The sequence below is a fragment of the Saimiri boliviensis genome, chromosome 13, assembly GCF_048565385.1.
Source record: "Saimiri boliviensis isolate mSaiBol1 chromosome 13, mSaiBol1.pri, whole genome shotgun sequence".
Lineage (NCBI taxonomy): Eukaryota > Metazoa > Chordata > Mammalia > Primates > Cebidae > Saimiri > Saimiri boliviensis.
In genome coordinates, this window is record NC_133461.1 from 32496577 (window position 1) to 32514685 (window position 18109).

The following is an 18109-nucleotide window of genomic DNA, read 5'->3' on the forward strand; positions in this document are numbered from 1 at the left end:
GTAATGCTGGATGTTAATCAACTTTCTGAGCATTAAAATCTACTGACTCGTATGCCTTCTGTGTTAAATTTCCAGGGATAATGGTCTTTCAAAAAGCCATGACCTCAAGATACATAATAGAAAATAACCTGTGTTGTTTTCAGTTTTATGTTCAATTTTTTTTTTCCTGAGATAGGGTCTTGCTCTGTCACCCAGGCTGGAGTGCAGAGGCTGTGATCTTGGCTCACTGCAACCTCCACCTCCCGGGATCGAGCAATTCTCCCACTTCAGCCTCATGTGTAGCTGGGATTACAGACACCCATCACTGCACCCAACTAATTTTGTATTTTTGGTAGAAACAAGGTTTCATGTTGCCCAGGCTGGTCTTGAACTCCTGTCCTCAAGTGATCCTCCTGCCTTGGCCTCCCAAAGTGCTAGGATTACAGGTGTGAGCCACTGCACTTGGCCTTATGTTTAATTTTTGTTGTGTGAATCCAAATGGGCTGGGTGTGGTGGCTCACACCTGTAATCCCAGCTCTTTGGTAGGCTGAGGCAGGTGGATCACCTGAGGTCCGGAGTTCAAGACCAGCCTGGCCAACATGGCGAAACCCTGTCTCTACTAAAAATACAAAAAATTAGCTGGGTGTGGTGGTGGGTGCTTGTAATCCCAGCTACACAGGAGGCTGAGGCAGGAGAATGGCTTGAACCCAGGAGGTGGAGGGTGCAGTTAGCTGAGATCGTGCCACTGCACTCTAGCCTGAGCGACAGAGTGAGACTCCATCTCAAAGAAAAAAAAAAATAATACAAACAGTTCAGATAGAGAGGTTGTCACTAGTACATGTATGGTGTGTCCCTTTCTTTTCTTTGCAGTTACATATAATAGACCTGTACATGAACGAGTATGGGCTCATTTATAATGGGCTCATATTTGTAACTTTCATTTTTCTCCTAACAATATATTGTATCTTATTATGTTTTATTCTAATATCTATTCAGTTTTGCATCATGTGATTGTACATAATTTATGTAAATGACCTTTATTGCTGAATATTTAGGTTGCTTCCAATTCTTTGTTACTATCATTTTTATTTATTTTATGTTTTGAGAAAGGGTCTTATTCCATTGCTCAAGCTGGAGTGTGTTGTGCAATGATAGCTCACTGTAGCCTCGACCTCCCACCTTAGCATTCCAGGTAGCTGGGACCATAGGTGCATGCCACCATGCCTGGCAATTTTTTTTTTTTTTTTTTTTTTTTGAGACAGAGTTTCACTCTTGTTACCCAGGCTAGAGTGCAATGGCACAATCTCGGCTCACCGCAACCTCTGCCTCCTGGGTTCAGGCAATTCTCCTGCCTCAGCCTCCTGAGTAGCTGGGATTACAGGCACGCGCCACCATGCCCAGCTAATTTTTTGTATTTTTAGTAGAGATGGGGTTTCACCATGTTGACCAGGATGGTCTCGATCTCTTGACCGTGTGATCCACCCGCCTCAGCCTCCCAAAGTGCTGGGACTACAGGCTTGAGCCACCGCGCCCAGCCCCATACCTGGCAAATTTTTTGTAGAGATGGGGTTTTGCCATGTTTCCCAAGCTTGTGTTGAACTCCTGGGCTTAAGTGGTCCACCCACGTTGGCCTCCCAAAGTGTTGGAATTATGGGCATGTGTGAACCACTGTACTTGGCCAATTTTTGATTATGATGCTGCTGCACTGAACATCCTGGTGTATGAATCTTTCCACTTTTGTGTAGTTATTTCTGTAGGATAAACTCACCATCAAAGGCTATACATACTTAAAATTTTAATGGATAGTCCTAATTTCCTCCTCAAAAGGTTATGCCAATGTTCAATCCTGCCAGTAGAATTTGACAGTAACTTGCCATCGTTGGAAATTTTCCACCTTTCCTAATTTGATGGGTGAAAACTTATATCCTGTTTGTTTGCATATATTTGATTATTATTATTTATTCTCTTATTTAAACATTGCTTATTGGCTGTTTGTTTTTCTTTTTAGAGTGTTGCCTGTTTATATCTCTTACCCACTTGAGAAAATTTGTTGTTCATTTTTTTGCATTTGTTTTTTGAGACAACATATCGCTTTGTTGCCAGGATGGAGTGCGGTGGCGTGATCTCGGCTCACTGCCACCTCCGCCTCCAGGTTCAAGTGATTCTCGTCCTCAGCCTCTCGAGTAGATGGTATCACAGTAGATGGCATGCGCTACCACACCCAGCTAATTTTTGTATTTTTAGTAGAGATGAAGTTTCACCAGGTTGGCTAAGATGGTCTCCTTCTCCTAACCTTATGATTCACTCACCTCGGTCCCCAAAGTGCTGGGATTAAAGGCGTGAGCCACCTCGCCCGGCCGGTTGTTCATTTTTACAGGATTGATTTTTAGGGCTAATTATGCACATTAATCTTTGATTAAATATTATTACTCTTTTCCTTCCTATTTGTCATGTCTTTTTACATGGTTTGAATGTCTTTATTTTTAACTTTTATTTTAAGTTCAGGGGTACAAGTGCAGGTTTGTTACTCAGGTAACAAACTTGTGTCACGGGGGTTTTTGTATAGAGTATTTTATCACTCAGGTATTAAGTCTAGTACCCAGTAGTCATTTCTTGTGATCATCTCTCTCCTCCCATTCTCCACCCTCCAAAAGGCCCTAGTGTTGCTCCCCTTTGTGTGTCCATGTGTTCTCACCATTTAGCTCCCACTTGTAAACGAGAACATGTGGTATTTGATTTTCTGTTCTTGTGTTAGTTGGCTATTATGTTGAATTTCAGTGTTTTTCATTAAAGAAGTTTAGATTTACTCTTGTAAATATATTAGAAAGAATTCCTATATGCTCTTCACTTGGATTCCTCAAAAGTTAACAATTATTTTTAATTCTCTTCCTCTCTCTTTCCCTCTTCTCACACACACACACTTTTTTCGGAACCATTTGGAAGTAAAGAAGTAGATATTTCCCTTTATCCACAAACATTGCAACGTGTATTTTCTAATTATAAGAATTTTTTTTTTTTTTTTTTTTTTTTGGAGATGGAGACTCATTTGTCGCTTAGGCTATAGTGCAGTGGCATGATCTTGGCTCACTGCAACCTCCGCCTCTCTGGTTCAAGCAGTTCTCCTGCCTCATCCTCCTGAGTAGCTGGGACTACAAGCGTGCACCACCACGCCTGGCTAATTTTTGTATTTTTAGTAGAGATGAGATTTCACCATGTTGGCAAGACTGCTCTGAAACTCCTGACCTTGTGATCTGCCCGCCTCAGCCTCCCAAAGTGTCGGGATTACAGGCCTGAGCCACCACACCTGGCCAATATAAGGATATTTTCTTATTACACAATCACAATACAATGACAAATCAGGAAATGACATCAATATAATTCTATTAGCTAATATGTAGACCTTACTCAAATTTCCACAGTTGTTCCAATAATTTCCTTTCCAGCCAAAGAAGAAAACATTTTCCATTCAGGATTCCACATGGCATTTAGCTGCCAGGTCCCTTCCATCTGTTTTAACCTGGAATAGTTCCTCAGTCTCTGTGTCTTTAGGACTTTAGCATTTTTGAAGAGTACAGGAGAGTTACTTTGTAGGATGTGCCCCGATCCACGTTTGCCTGTTTCCTGATGATTAGATTCAGGCCATGTGTTTTGGCAGGAACATGGCAGTGTTCTTCATGTCCCTTTGACATCTCTCCCTCTGCATTACACCCTTCTCAGGTAGCCACTGCTCTGCTTTCTGTCACTATAGATTAGTTGCATTTTCTAGAATTTGTATAATTGGAACTCAGTAGGTACTTTTGTTTGCTTGGCTTCTTTCACTTATACTTATTTTGAGATTTATGCATGTTGATGTATGTATTAGTAGCTTATTCCTTTCTATTAGTGAATAGTATTCTATTTTATGGACATATCACTGTTTATCCATAGACTTGTTGTTTTTATTGTTTTGTATTGAGACAGGGTCTCACTCTGTCACCTAGGCTGGAGTGCAGTGGCACAATCACAGCTCATCGCAACTTCCACCTCCTGGCTCAAGCCATCCTCTTACCGCAGCCTCCTGAGTAGCTGGGACTATAAACCTGTGCCATCATGCCTGGCTAATTTTTATATTTTTTGTAGAGATAGGGTTTAGCCACATTGCCCAAGCTGGTCTTGAATGCCGGGACTCAAGCGATCTGCCTGCCTCAGCCTCCTAGAGTGCTGGGATTACAAGTGTGATCCATCATGGTCAGCCTGGACTTATTAATGGACATTTGGGTTGTTTCAAGTATTTAGCTATTACAGATTGACCTGCTATGAATGTTCATGTATAAATCTTTGTATGGTGGTTTTCTAATTCTATCTATATAGTAAAACTGGCATTCTGCTGTAAGGAACTCTCCCCTTTCCACCATGTTAGCCTGGGTTCATGGATTCTTATTTTATTTAATGCATTATAATATGTTACCGTCTTTTTTTTTTTTTTTTTTTTTTTTTTGAGATGTAGTCTCACTCTGTTACCCAGGCTGGAGTACAGTGGCACGATCTCAGCTCGCTGCAACCTCTGCCTCCTGGTGAATCAAGCTATTCTGCCTCAGCCTCCCAAGTAACTGGGATTACAGGTGTACGCCACCATGCCCAGCTAATTTTTATATTTTTAGTATAGAATAGGTTTTACCATGTTGGTTAGGCTGGTCTCAAACTCCTCACCTCAAGTGATCTGCCCACCTTGGCCTCAAAGTGCTGGGATTACAGGCATGAGCCACCATGCCCAACCATTGCCATCATTATTAATCTTGATGTCTAAATTGTCCTAGATTTGGACAGTGGAGAGCTCCTTTAAAGTGGATCCTATTTCCTTTTGATATATCCTCGTCATTCTTTGAGCACTTTCTTGTTAACTGGCACAAGATGTTACAGACTTAGTAGGTAATTTTCCTGCCCCAGTTCTGGAATCTGCCATTTCTCCAAAAAGTCCTGGTTCCATTAAACAGTGATTAATATTTAGAAACTAAGATTTGTGCTCTAGGTAAGCTCACTGCCATTTGTATGTTTCCAGGGCTTCCCAACAGACAGAGCTAGGAAATACATTTATGTGTAATGATACTTCCAATTCCATTCCAGTGCCATAGGATTTATTCTAGACTTCCTTCACTTGTAGTTTTCATTCCCTTCTCATGGTGTGCTGGCAGGTGTTTAATACTGGCCGTCCAGTGGATAAAAAGCCTGATAGGCAATGTCTGCCAGCATTCATGGTATAAAAGCTCCCTTCCATGGTCAGTTTCAAGCTGACATTAATGAACGGAGAATTAGAAAGAGATGTGTAATAACTGGTTCTCACTAAGTAAGCCAACTGTAGCATGCCACTGTTCCTTTTTCTATGAGAAACCTGCCTCCCATTATCCACAATAAGCAGTTTCAGAATTGCTAGCCATACTATTGTGAAAAGCAAGCTAGAGTTCAATATTTATACTTATTTTTTTTTTTTTAAATCTTTGGCTAGGAGTACATAGTCAAAATACTATGTCAAAAATCACTTAGGTTGGCTGGGCACAGTGGCAGATCATTTAAATTTTAAAAAATCCCAGAATTTTGATTTTAACTGGGATTGGTTTATTTTATTTTATTTTTATTTTTTAAATTTTTTTAAGAGGTGGGGTCTCACTATGATGCCTAGGCTGGAATGCAGTGGCTATTCACAGGCCTGATCTGATCAGCATGGGAGTTTTGACCTGCTCTGTTTCTGAGCTGAGCCAGTTCACCCCTCCTTAGGCAATCTGGTGGTCCCCCGCTCCCGGGAGGTCACCATGTTGATACCGAACTTAGTGTGGACACCCGATTGGCATAGCACACTACAGCCCAGAACTCCTGGACTCAAGTGATCCTCCAGTCTCAGCCTCCCGAGTGGCTGGGACTATGGGCATGCACCACCGCGCCTGGCTAACTAGGATTGTTTTAACTTTCTAGATTTATTTGGGTAGAATTGAATTTTTCCAACATTGGATTTTGCCATCTTCATCTAGGACTTATTTCTAGGCTGTATTGAGGCCTTCCTCTGTGTTCTTTGGCAATGTTTGGTAGTATTGCTTCAAAAGACTCATTTCTAGGCAGCTCTGCCTCTGGAGTAGCCATTCTTTTATTCCTTTACTTTCCTAATAAACTTGTTTTCACTTAAAAAAAAAAAGACTTGCCGGGCGCAGTGGCTCAAGCCTGTAATCCCAGCACTTTGGGAGGCCGAGGCGGGTGGATCACGAGGTCAAGAGATCGAGACCATCCTGGTCAACATGGTGAAACCCCGTCTCTACTAAAAATACAAAAAATTAGCTGGGCGTGGTGGCGCGTGCCTGTAATCCCAGCTCAGGAGGCTGAGGCAGGAGAATTGCCTGAACCCAGGAGGCGGAGGTTGCGGTGACCTGAGATCACGCCATTGCACTCCAGCCTGGGTAACAAGAGCGAAACTCCGTCTCAAAAAAACAAAACAAAACAAAACAAAACAAAAAAAAACAAAACAAAAACAAAAACAAAAACAAAAACAACAAAAAAAGACTTATTTCTAGACATTTTCAAGATTTTCTTGATATTTTGAATAGGATCTTTGTCTTTTAAATTATGTTTTAAAAGGTTCTTGTTGACATATAAGAAGGCTGTTACTTTTTTGTGTATTTTGTTCCCAGTTTTTCACTTTAATCTCTGGTTTTCTAAGTAGGTGCTTGTATTAACGATTTCTGATATTTTGGTCTCAGTCTGTAATAAGAAGTTGGGACAGGCATTGCCCAGGAAGTGGAGGGCATTTAGAGGGCCTCAGAGCTGTGCTGACCCTTTTTTTGTTTAACTTTTTACTGTGGAAACTTTGAAGACTGCTGGGGACAGTGCCCTTTGCTGTTCTGGTTTTCATGCCCATGTTAGGTGCCTGATACGGGGTGGAGTCCTCGAATCAGCTGCGACCTTGGCACAAATGTCAGAACCAGCTGCTCTGCTTCCTCCTGGAGTGGGGCAGGCCACTGGCTGAGTTCCCAGCGACCTCCAAACACCCTGCTGATTTCTCCGACGCAGCTCCAGTTTCAGCCCCTGCTGATGGAGAGCTTGGGGCTTAAGTTCTAGGATTTTGTTGGAAAAGTTTGTGTACTTCCTTCTCTGTCTTGTCTAGGCTGGAATACTGTCTTCTGACCTTTGTCTGTTTAGTCCTGTCTGCTTTTTCTATTACAGAAATTCCTACAAATCTCTGGTTTCCTCACTGGGCTCTTTTTTGTTTTCTATTGTTGCTGTGGATTATGTGTTATTTCAGTGTGGCTTGGGAACAGATGTGGGATAAACAAAAGAGTTCGAGTTGTCATTAAGGAATGGAGGTAGGGAGAAAGACTTCTGATTATAAACACAGTATAAGTATACTGTTGAAAGTTTAGAAAATGTAGAAAAGTGCTAAGAAGAAAATTACTTTCAGTATTTGGTACGTATTCTTCTAATCTTTATTATTAGTTTTTTCTAATGTGTTCTTGGGTTGCACACTTCCTCAGTTTCTACTTTCACTTAACTTATTTTGAATAGAGTGAAGTTGCCTTTTTTTTTTTTTTTTTTTTTTGAGACGGAGTTTCGCTCTTGTTACCCAGGCTGGAGTGTAATGGCGCAATCTCGGCTCACCGCAACCTCTGCCTCCTGGGTTCAGGCAATTCTCCTGCCTCAGCCTCCTGAGTAGCTGGGATTACAGGCATGTGCCACCATGCCCCGCTAGTTTTTTGTATTTTTAGTAGAGACGGGGTTTCACCATGTCGACCAGGATGGTCTCGATCTCTTGACCTCGTGATCCACCCGCCTCGGCCTCCCAAAGTGCTGGGATTACAGGCTTGAGCCACCACGCCTGGCCGAAGTTGCCTTTTTAAATGACCTGCTGACTCTAGAGTAGGGACATTTGGAGTGAAAATGTCAAGTGTGGATCTAGCCTAGATGATGCTGAGGATTTTCAAGGGTTGTAGGAAGCGAGGTAGGCAGATTGTGGGTTTGTAGAATATCACTGAAGCAGGAACTGGGGTGGAGTTTCATGCTGGTCTGCACTGTTCACTACTATTATTTAAGGTTGAAGGACACAACCATTATAGTGACTTTGACCTTAGGAGAACATGACTCAACACACTGACGTGCTAATAGTCATTTTCATATCTATTGCTAAGGTGTATCTGACACTTCTCCACCTGCTTCCCAGATGACAACACACACATTTTTTAAAAACAGGTTACGTTTATTTCACCATTGTTTGCTTTCAGTGAAAATATTCACGTGATCCAAACACATCCTTTTTTGCTAATGGGACTGGTCTTGAAAAATTCAAATGTGTCTTCCTTCATTCTTTTAATTCTTGAAGCAGTTGACAAACTCAAAGCACTTGATCTCCTTTAATCCTTTCAATAATCCCCACTTTACAGTCTAGTAAATTAACAGTAAGAGAGATTGAGCCTTTAGCTCAAAGTCACATAGCATATGAATGGTAGAATCGGCACCCAAACTGAAGTGTGGCATGAAAGCCTGGGTGTTTTCCATCTAGAATTGCAAGGAAATGGACTAATGGACAAAAAGCTAGATACAGTCCTTGCCCTCAAATAAGAGAAGCTATGTAGTAGAGTGGTTTAAAAATTCAGAGTATTGTCTGTTTGAAAATGCAGATTTTGAGCCCCAAAGGCCTGTCCTCCATAGGAAGATAATAATGATACCTATGTCATATGATTGTGGTAAGGATTCAACAAGATATTCCATGCAAAATACTTGATATGCTATTTGGCACACAGCAAGTACTCAATGTATGTTAGACATAATTTTTTAATTTTTAATTTTTTTTTGAGGCAGAATCTCCCTCTGTTGCCCAGACTGGAGTGCAGTGGCGTGACCTTGGCTCACCACAACCTCTGCCTCCCGGGTTCAAGCAATTCTCCTGCCTCAGTCCCCCAAATAGCTGAGACTACAGGAGTGCATCACCATGCCAGGCTAATTTTTGTATTTTTAGTAGAGATGGGGTTTTACTATGTTGGCCAAGCTGGTCTTGAACTCCTGACCTCATGATCCGCCTGCTTTGGCCTCCCAAAGTGTTGGGGTTACAGACATAAGCCACTGTGCCTGGCCCTAGACATAATTATTAATATTAATTAATAATAATTAATCCATATATGCAGAATTTGATCCATTTGGTTTTACCTCATAGGGTGGTAAGTAAATAGGAAAGAAAGATCAAGGTGGCAGCATAGGGAGGTAAAATGAACTTCCTGGTCTTTATCCTGTCTGCTATTGTCTTATAGCTGTTAATAAATAGCAGAGATTTGGATCATATTGTTAGTTGAGAGTTACAAATTTTCATAGCAGTTGGAAGCAGTGATAAGGAAAGCAGATAAGGAAAGCTTCCTAGTGTCTTGTTTCCTCCACCTGTAAAACACAGAAAGAGCTCCTGTCTCACTGTGTTTATGGAACATGCTGTGGTTCTTGAATGCAAAGTGCAGCACACTTACGCACCCTATGCCCAGGCACCAAACAAACTGCAGACTTTGTATGAAATGCAAAGTAACTGGCCTCCTCCCTGTTCTAGTGGGGCTCTCTGGGCTTCCCAAAGCCATCATCGCCAATTTGCATGTTTCGCTCAAGATGGGAGGTTTTTAAAATGAAATGCAGACCATGGAGGGTCTTCTCTGGCCTCTTCTTTGCACTTCTGAGAGTCATTCTCTCACCTCCCCATTCTGTAGTGTTCTTTATTTTCACAGACCTGCATCCTGCTTTCTTCTTTTTGTAAGCTCCTCTAGGCAGGAACCATGATGGTTCTTTTAGTCTTTTGTATTTTGTATGGCCACAATTGTCAAACTACATTCCAGTCACTTGGAAGGCATATAGAAAGTCTCTATAGAGACTGTATAGCAGACATCATGACAGGAGTGGGCTGGATATGCAGCACAGAACTAGGTGTGTGATGCTCAGCAGCTGCGCCTGTCATCCTGATGGTGGCTTTGCAGACTGCAGGTGCTGTTTGCATCCCCTCTACTCCCTACGCTTCTGCCCAGGGCCCATGGCAGGATAGAAGAGGTAGAAAAGAAGCATAGAAATAAGGTCTCAGAGGCCTGCAGAATGGATTGAGTAGAGGCTTTCCCTGCCAACAGATTTATGCAGTTATTCCAGAGCCGTTTGTTGGAAAGACTTCCATTTTCCCGTTGAATAGCTTTGGCAACTTTGTTGAAAGTCCGTTGACCATATATAAGTGAGGTCAACTGACTTTCAGCAAAGAACAGAATAAGATCCAGAAATACAGTGACCATATATAAGGCTTCTATTCCTGGATTCTATTCTGTTCTGTTGGTCTATTTGTCTCTCCTCTGAGAGGTACCATACTGTTCCAGTTACCATAACTTCAAGAAAAGTTGTTTTCTTTTTGTTGTTGTTGCTGAGGCAGGTTCTTGCTCTGTTGTTCAGGTTGGAGTGCAGTGGTGCAAAGCTCACTGCAGCCTCAACCTCCTGGGCCCAAGCGATTCTCCAGCTTCAGCCTCCTGAGTAACTGGGACTACAGATATGGGTGTGTACCACCACACCTGGGTCGAGAAGAATTTCAAAGTCAGATGGTATCAGTCCTCCAGCTTTGTTCTTCTTTAAATATTTTTTTCTTTTTATTTTTTTTATTGCATTTTAGGTTTTGGAGTACATGTGAAGAACATGCAAGATTGTTGCATAGGTACACGCATGGCAGTGTGATTTGCTGCCTTCCTCCCCATTACCTATATCTGGCATTTCTCCCCATGTTGTCTCTCCCCAACTCCTCACCCACCACTGTCCCTCCCCTATTTCCCCTGAATAGACCCCAGTGTGTAGTGCTCCCCTGCCTGTGTCCATGTGTTCTCATTGTTCAACACCCGCCTATGAGTGAGAACATGCGGTGTTTGATTTTCTGCTCTTGTGTCAGTTTGCTGAGAATGATGGTTTCCAGGTTTATCCATGTCCCTACAAAGGACATGAACTCATCATTTTTTATGGCTGCATAGTATTCTATGGTGTATATGTGCCGCATTTTTCTTGTCCAGTCTATCATTGACGGGCATTTGGGTTGGTTCCAGGTCTTTGCTATTGTAAACAATTCATGTGCATGTGTCCTTATAGTAGATCGATTTATAATCCTTTGGATATATACCCAGTAATGGGATTGCTGGGTCAAATGGGATTTCTATTTCTAGGTCCTTGAGGAATCACCATGCTGTCTTCCACACTGGTTGAACTAATTTACACTCCCACCAACAGTGTAAAAGTGTTCCTATTTCTCCACATCCTCTCCAGCATCTGTTGTCTCCAGATTTTTTAATGATTGCCATTCTCACTGGCATGAGTTGGTATCTCGATGTAGTTTTGATTTGCATTGCTCTAATGACCACTGATGATGAGCATTTTTTCAAATGTTTGTTGGTCTCATGTATGTCCTTTTTTGTAAAGTGTCTGTTCGTATTCTTTGCCCACTTTTGAATGGGCTTGTTTGTTTTTTTCTTGTAAATCTGTTTTAGTTCTTTGTAGATTCTGGATATCAGCCCTTTGTCAGATGGGTAGATCGCAAAAATTTTTTCCCATTCTGTTGGTTGCCGATTCACTCTAATGACTGTTTCTTTTGCCCCGCAGAAGCTCTGGAGTTTGATTAGGTCCCATTTGTCTATTTTGGCTTTTGTTGCCAATGCTTTTGGTGTTTTGGTCATGAAGTCCTTATAGGCAATATCAAGTACAATTTCCATTTTATTTTTCTCCAGAGAATAGTTGTCTTCAATGTTTTACTCAGCTCCTTACATGGGTTTTGGTGGGGGTCGTGGGGCAGCACCCACAGGTCTAAATCAGGGTGGGGGTGTTTGATCTTTGTGGGCTTCATGAAATCAATTCCTGACTACTTTGCTGTGAATTGCACAACTCACACAGTAATGTAACTTCACATAGAGCTTAGGAAGTACACAGGCATCAAAGACGCTCGCTTCAGAAATATCCCTGACTGCTGCAGCCTTCACTGTGTTTCAAATGACAAATGTCTTAATGGCCTTGTCCTTGGGCACACATTGGGCACAGTTTGTGCAGCGAATAGGCTGACCACGGCCGTGGCCCTTTTTGGCACAACCATTGTTCCTTCTTTTCTTTGTCACCTTGGAAGCTTGCAGCGAAGAAATAACTTTTTCTTTTGCCTATTCTAGGTCCTTTGTAATTCCTTACACACTTTAGGCTTAACTTACAAATTTCTACAGAAAAGACTTTTGGGATTTTGATGGAACTGTGTTAGATCTATACATCAATTTGGGGAAACCTGTGTTTTAACAATATTCACTCCTTCAATCTACAAGCATGGTATAATTAAGGTAATCTTCCTTTTTTTTTTTTCGCGGTAATTTTTTGTTATTTTCAGTGAAGAAATCTTGCAAAACTTCTTGTGTTATTCTTGTATAGTTTATCTTTTTATGCCACTATAAATAAATGTTTACATTTTTTCTTTCCTTTTTTTTTGCCAGTGGTATATAGAAATACTATAGATTTTTGTATATTGACCTTGTTTCCTGTAACCTTGTTAAACTTACTAGTTTTAGTAATTTTTTTGTAAACTTCTTAGAATTTTCTATGGCCATGATCATGTTGTCTGCTGATAAGGCAGTTTTACTTTTTCCTTTCCAATATGTATGTTGTTTACTTCTTTTTTTTGCCTGGCACTGGCTAGGACATTCAGTGTGTTGAATAGAAGTAGTGAGAGCCGTCATCCTTGCCTTGTTCCTGATCTTAGGAAGGAAGTACTCAGTCTTTCACCATTAAGTAGATGGTGATACTATTTTGTAGATACTATTTGTCAGATTGAGGACATTCTATTCTCTTAATAATTGGTTGATTTTCTATTTTGAGTTGGTATTGAGGTCTTTCATATCCTTTTTCTGCATCTATTAAGATGATTATATGACACGGTAAAACCCCATCTCTACTAAAAAAATATAAAAATTAACTAGATGTGGTGGCAAGTGCCTGTAATCCCAGCTACTTGGAGGCCGAGGCAGGACAATTGCTTGAACCCTGGATGCAGAGATTACAGTGAGCCGAGATCACTCCACTGCATTTCAGCCTGGGTAACAGACCCAGACTCTGACTCAAGAAAAAAAAAAAAAAAAAGTTTACCTTGTGTTATTGAGTTACCACTTGTTCATAATGTATTATACTTTTTGGCAAATGCTCTTTTAAAATTATACTTTAAATTCTGGGGTATATGTGCAGGTTTGTTACATAGATATACATGTTCCATGGTGGTTTGCTGCATCCATCCCCCATCAACGACATTAGGTTTTTCTCCTAATGTTAACCCTCCCCAATCCTCCCATCCCCTGCTATCCCTCCCCTAGTCCCCCCAGCCCCCAACAGGCCCTGGTGTGTGATGTTCCCCTCCTTGTGTCCATGTGTTCTCATTGTTCAACACCCATTTATGAGTGAGAAATTGCGGCGTTGGGTTTTCTGTTCTTATGTCAGTTTGCTGAGAATGATGGTGTCCAGCTTCAACCATGTCCCTGGAAAGGACATGAACTCATCCTTTTTTTTACGGCTGCATAGTATTCCATGGTGTATATGTGCCACATTTTCTTTATCTAGTCTATCATTGATGGGCATTTGGGTTGGTTCCAGGTCTTCACTATTGTAAACAGTGCCTCAGTAAACATACGTGTACATGTGTCTTTATAAATGAATGTCTTATAATCCTTTGGGTATATACTCAGTAATGGGATTGCTTGGTCAAATGGTATTTCTATTTCTAGAAGGAATTGCCACACTGTCTTCCACAATGGTTGAACTAATTTGCACCCCCACCAACTGTATAAAAGCATTCCTATTTCTCCACATCCTCTCCAGCATCTGTTGTCTCCTGATTTTTCAATGATCACCTTTCTGAGTGGATTGAGAGTTGAGATACTTCTCAATGTGGTTTTGATTTGCATTTCTCTAATGAACAGTGATGATGAGCTTTTTTTCATGTTTGTTGACTGCATAAATGTCTTCTCTTGAGAAGTGTCTTCTCAAAAGACACTTTTTTTGCCCACTTTTTGATAGGGTTGTTTTTTTCTTGTAAGTTTGTTTAAGTTCTTGTTAGATTCTGAATATTAGTCCTTTGTCAGATGAGTAAATTGCAAACATTTTTTCCCATTCTGTTAGTTTGGATTCACTCTAATGATAGTTTCTTTTGCTGTCATTAGAAGCTCTTAAGTTTAATTAGATTCCATTTGTCTATTTTGGCTTTTGTTGCCGTTGCTTTTGTTGTTTTAGTCATGAAGTCCTTGTTTGGCAAATGTTTTTATATCTCTGTTTATGAGAGATATTTTTCTGTAATTTTTTAAAAACAATGCCCTTATCTTTTTTTGGTAACAGGGTTATACTAGTCTCATAAAACAAGTGCAGAAGTATTTTTCTATTTTCTGAAAGGCTTTGAGAACAATTAGTGTTACTTTTTTCCTTAAATGTTTGATAGACCTCAACAGTGAATTCATCTGAGTCTCATGTTTTCTTTGTGGGAAAGTGTTAAATTACATATTCAATTTCTTTAAAGATACGGGGCTATTCAGATATTTTTTTTTTATTTTTTTTTGTTTTTGTTTTTGTTTTTTTTTTGAGACGGAGTTTCGCTCTTGTTACACAGGCTGGAGTGCAATGGCGCGATCTCGGCTCACCGCAACCTCCGCCTCCTGGGTTCAGGCAATTCTCCTGCCTCAGCCTCCTGAGTAGCTGGGATTACAGGCACGCACCACCATGCCCAGCTAATTTTTTGTATTTTTAGTAGAGACGGGGTTTCACCATGTTGACCAGGATGGTCTCGATCTCTTGACCTCGTGATCCGCCCGCCTCGGCCTCCCAAAGTGCTGGGATTACAGGCTTGAGCCACCGCGCCCGACCTCAGATATGTTTTTTATGTTGATTTTGGTAATTTGTGTCCTTCAAATATGTTTCATCATAATTCATAATATTCCCTTATTTTAACATCTGTAAAATATTTATTGAAATCTGTATTAATGTTCCCTCTTTCATCCTGATAGTGGTAATTTGTGTTTTCCCTATCTATCTTGTTTTTTGGTCAATTTAGCTGTGGGCTTATTGGTTTTATTAAACTTTTCAAAGGATAAGTTTTTTGTTTTATTAATTTTCTCTATTTGTACATTTCTATTTCATTGTATTCTACTGTTTCTATTTCCTTTCTTCTATTTACTACAGATTTAATTTGTTCTTTCTAATTACTAAAAGTGAAAGCTTTGCTCATTAATTTTAAAACCATTGTTTCTTTTCTAATATAAGCATTTATAAGTCTCCGTTTTGCCATATCTCACATATTTCTTTTTTTTTTTAATTTTTGCTGTCAATTGGTTTGAAATATTTTTCAATTTCTCAGGTGAGTGCTACAGTTTTATATTTTATTTTATTTTAGATGGGGTATCACTCTGTTGCCAGGCTGGAGTGCAGTGGCACCATCTGAGCTCACTGCAACCTCCACATCCTGGGTGCAAGCGATTCTCCTACCTCAGCCTCCCTAGTAGCTGGGACTACCGGCACGCACCACCACACCCAGCTAATTTTTGTATTTTTAGTAGAGATGAGGTTTCACCATGGTGACCAGGATGGTCTTGAATTCCTGGCCTCACGTGATCTGCCTGCCTTGACCTCCCATAATACTGGGATTATAGGCATGAGCCACTGTGCCTGGCCAGTGCTAGTAGTTTTAAAAGGCTCAATTTCAATTTTATTTATTTTCATCTCTGATGACCCTAACCTGTCCTCCCTTGTCTACTGCATTCATTACATATTTTCTCTGTATAGCCTTCAATACTAGTTTCTAATATTCCTTGTGCACACATGTTTATTTTATGTATGTGTCTTTTACAAACTCTCTAAATGAATGGTAGGAACCGATTGCAGGAACTCTATCTTATGCTGGTTTTGTAAACTTTTTAGTACTTCATATTAGTTGATATGTAATTAACAGACATTTCTCAAACACGGTTAATATGTAAACTACTGTGGATGATAGTTTGGGTATAATCCAGATACCCTTTAAGGAGTTAATTGAATTTTTAAAAGATGTTAACTCATGATACAAAATAGTCTATGCTAGAGGATGTCTTGGTGTATCATGCAGCCCTTTTCTTGCTTGGCCCTCCTATTTTTATTTTTGTCAGTCAATTTACCACCTGTGTTCTCTGAGTACCATAGGCAGGAGTTCCCAGACCAAGTCCTCCAGCACTTTGAACATGCCCTTCAGCACTTTTTGGTTTCTCCTGAGGATTTTTTTCTTGGTTGCGTCTGTAGTCCAGCCACTCCTCTAAGGCAGCGATTCTGGTTTTTTAACAGCTGGCAGCTAGGAAGTCTGTGGTTTTGGTTTGTGTTTCCAGGAAACCCTGGCCTGGTTCCACCCGTGCTGTCCCACTCAAAGAGCTTCCACATCCTTAATTAAGAAAAAGGGGCTGGGTATGGTGGCTCATGCCTGTAATCCCAACACTTTGGGAGACTGAAGCGGGAGGATCACTTGAGCTCAGAAGTTTGAGACCAGCCTGGGCAACACAGCAAATCCTCACCTCTACTAAAAACGAAAAAAAAAATTAGCCAAGTGTGGTGGTGTGCCTATAGTCCCAGCTACTTGGGAGGCTAAGGCAAAGGGATTGCTTGAGCCTAAGAGATCAAGGCTGCAGTGAGCAGTGTTCATGCCAGTGCACTCCAGCCTGGGTGACAGAGTGAGGCCCTGTCTCAAAATTAAAAAAAAAAAAAAAAACAAAGAAAGAAAGAAAGAAAGAAAGAAAGAAAGAAAGAAAGAAAGGAAACAGGAAGCCCAGTGTCTTCCTCTGGGAAGAGCAAAGACTTCTGTCTACAAACCAGTTTTGACACTGACCATTTGGGACTCATTCATTGATCACTCAGGAATCTGTTCATTGTCTCTTCTGATGCATCTGGCAGCAAGCACAAGAGGCCTTTTCATTCTGTAGAATTTTACTGTAGGACTTTGATGTGAATAATATTAAGATAGATTTTTTTTGGGGGGGGAGGGTGTACAAGGGAGTTCAAGGCTTGAAAGAAGCTGCAAGCACTTGCAGTAGAGTTGGGGCAGAAAGGTAGTCACAGTCATGATAGCGAACAACAAATTCAGATGCTGGGGATTCTGAGAATCTAGAGAAGGGAGAACGGGGGCTGCTCAGAGAAGACTTCCAGAAAACCTGGGAATTGAGGGTCTAGATCTGGATTCAGGAGAGGATAATGTAAGCATCTTCTTAGAACTGCTGCTGAGCGCTGCATTTCAGGGGCAGTTAGATGCCTTCCTGGCTAAGACAGAGGGGTATGTATGGAGGAGACCAGTGAACAAGTGAAGCTTTGGTGGAAGCTGCTTGGGCTTTCTAAGATTTGCTCAAACATCAGTCACAAAGCATACAATTAAACATTTCTAACTTAGATTCATAACCTGTAAAAATTATGATGCTTTTTATAGGTCCGTTTAAAAAGTGCAAGGCAACACGGCTTGTTAGGTTGCCAAGTTGAAATCAGCCCCAGGCCTGTGTCCTGCTGGGTCTCTCTGGGACTGCTGTCTGCTCAGCTAGGCCATCATAAGTGGCAGCAAATGGAAGAGAGAAATTCTGCTTTTTTAGTACCCAGGGCTAGGTAGAGAGGTATCTTTAGAAACCCCTCATCCCATATAGAGCCATACTTCCTTCTGCAAACTGGGGCTGGGAAGGATTGGTTTACCTTGGCTAGGATGGGGTGGATGAGTTCAAAACTCCCCAGGGCACACCCAGAGGCCAGCTAGCCAACCTCTCAGGGACTATAGTCTGAAACAGACAACCCACTGCATGCATTCGGGTGAGAAACTAGGGAACCAGCCTCCTTAGTGGACACTTTGAAGTGTTATTTAGTATACTGATTTGTTGGTTTCGGGACTTGTTGGCTTGATTTTTAGAATGTACTGCTTCTGAGGCTATTGGTTTGGGGGACTTAGCCTGCTCCCTCCAACCCTGGAGAGGACAGTAGAATAAAATATAAGTAAGCTGCATATTAAAAATTTTGGCCAAGCATGGCGGCTCGTGCCTAGCACTCTGGGAGGTCAAGGCAGGCAGACTGCTTGAGGTCAGGAGTTCAAGACCAGACTGGGCAACATGGAGAGACCCCCATCTCTACT

At 41.1% G+C, this 18109-nt stretch overlaps 1 protein-coding gene and 1 pseudogene across 2 annotated transcripts in view; one reads left to right on the forward strand and one right to left on the reverse strand.

Moving 5' to 3' along the window:
* PSTPIP2 (proline-serine-threonine phosphatase interacting protein 2) overlaps positions 1–18109 on the forward strand; it is a 119492-nt gene that overhangs the window by 15452 nt on the left and 85931 nt on the right. The window lies entirely within an intron of this gene.
* Positions 11670–17068, reverse strand: LOC120361681 (small ribosomal subunit protein eS26 pseudogene; annotated as a pseudogene).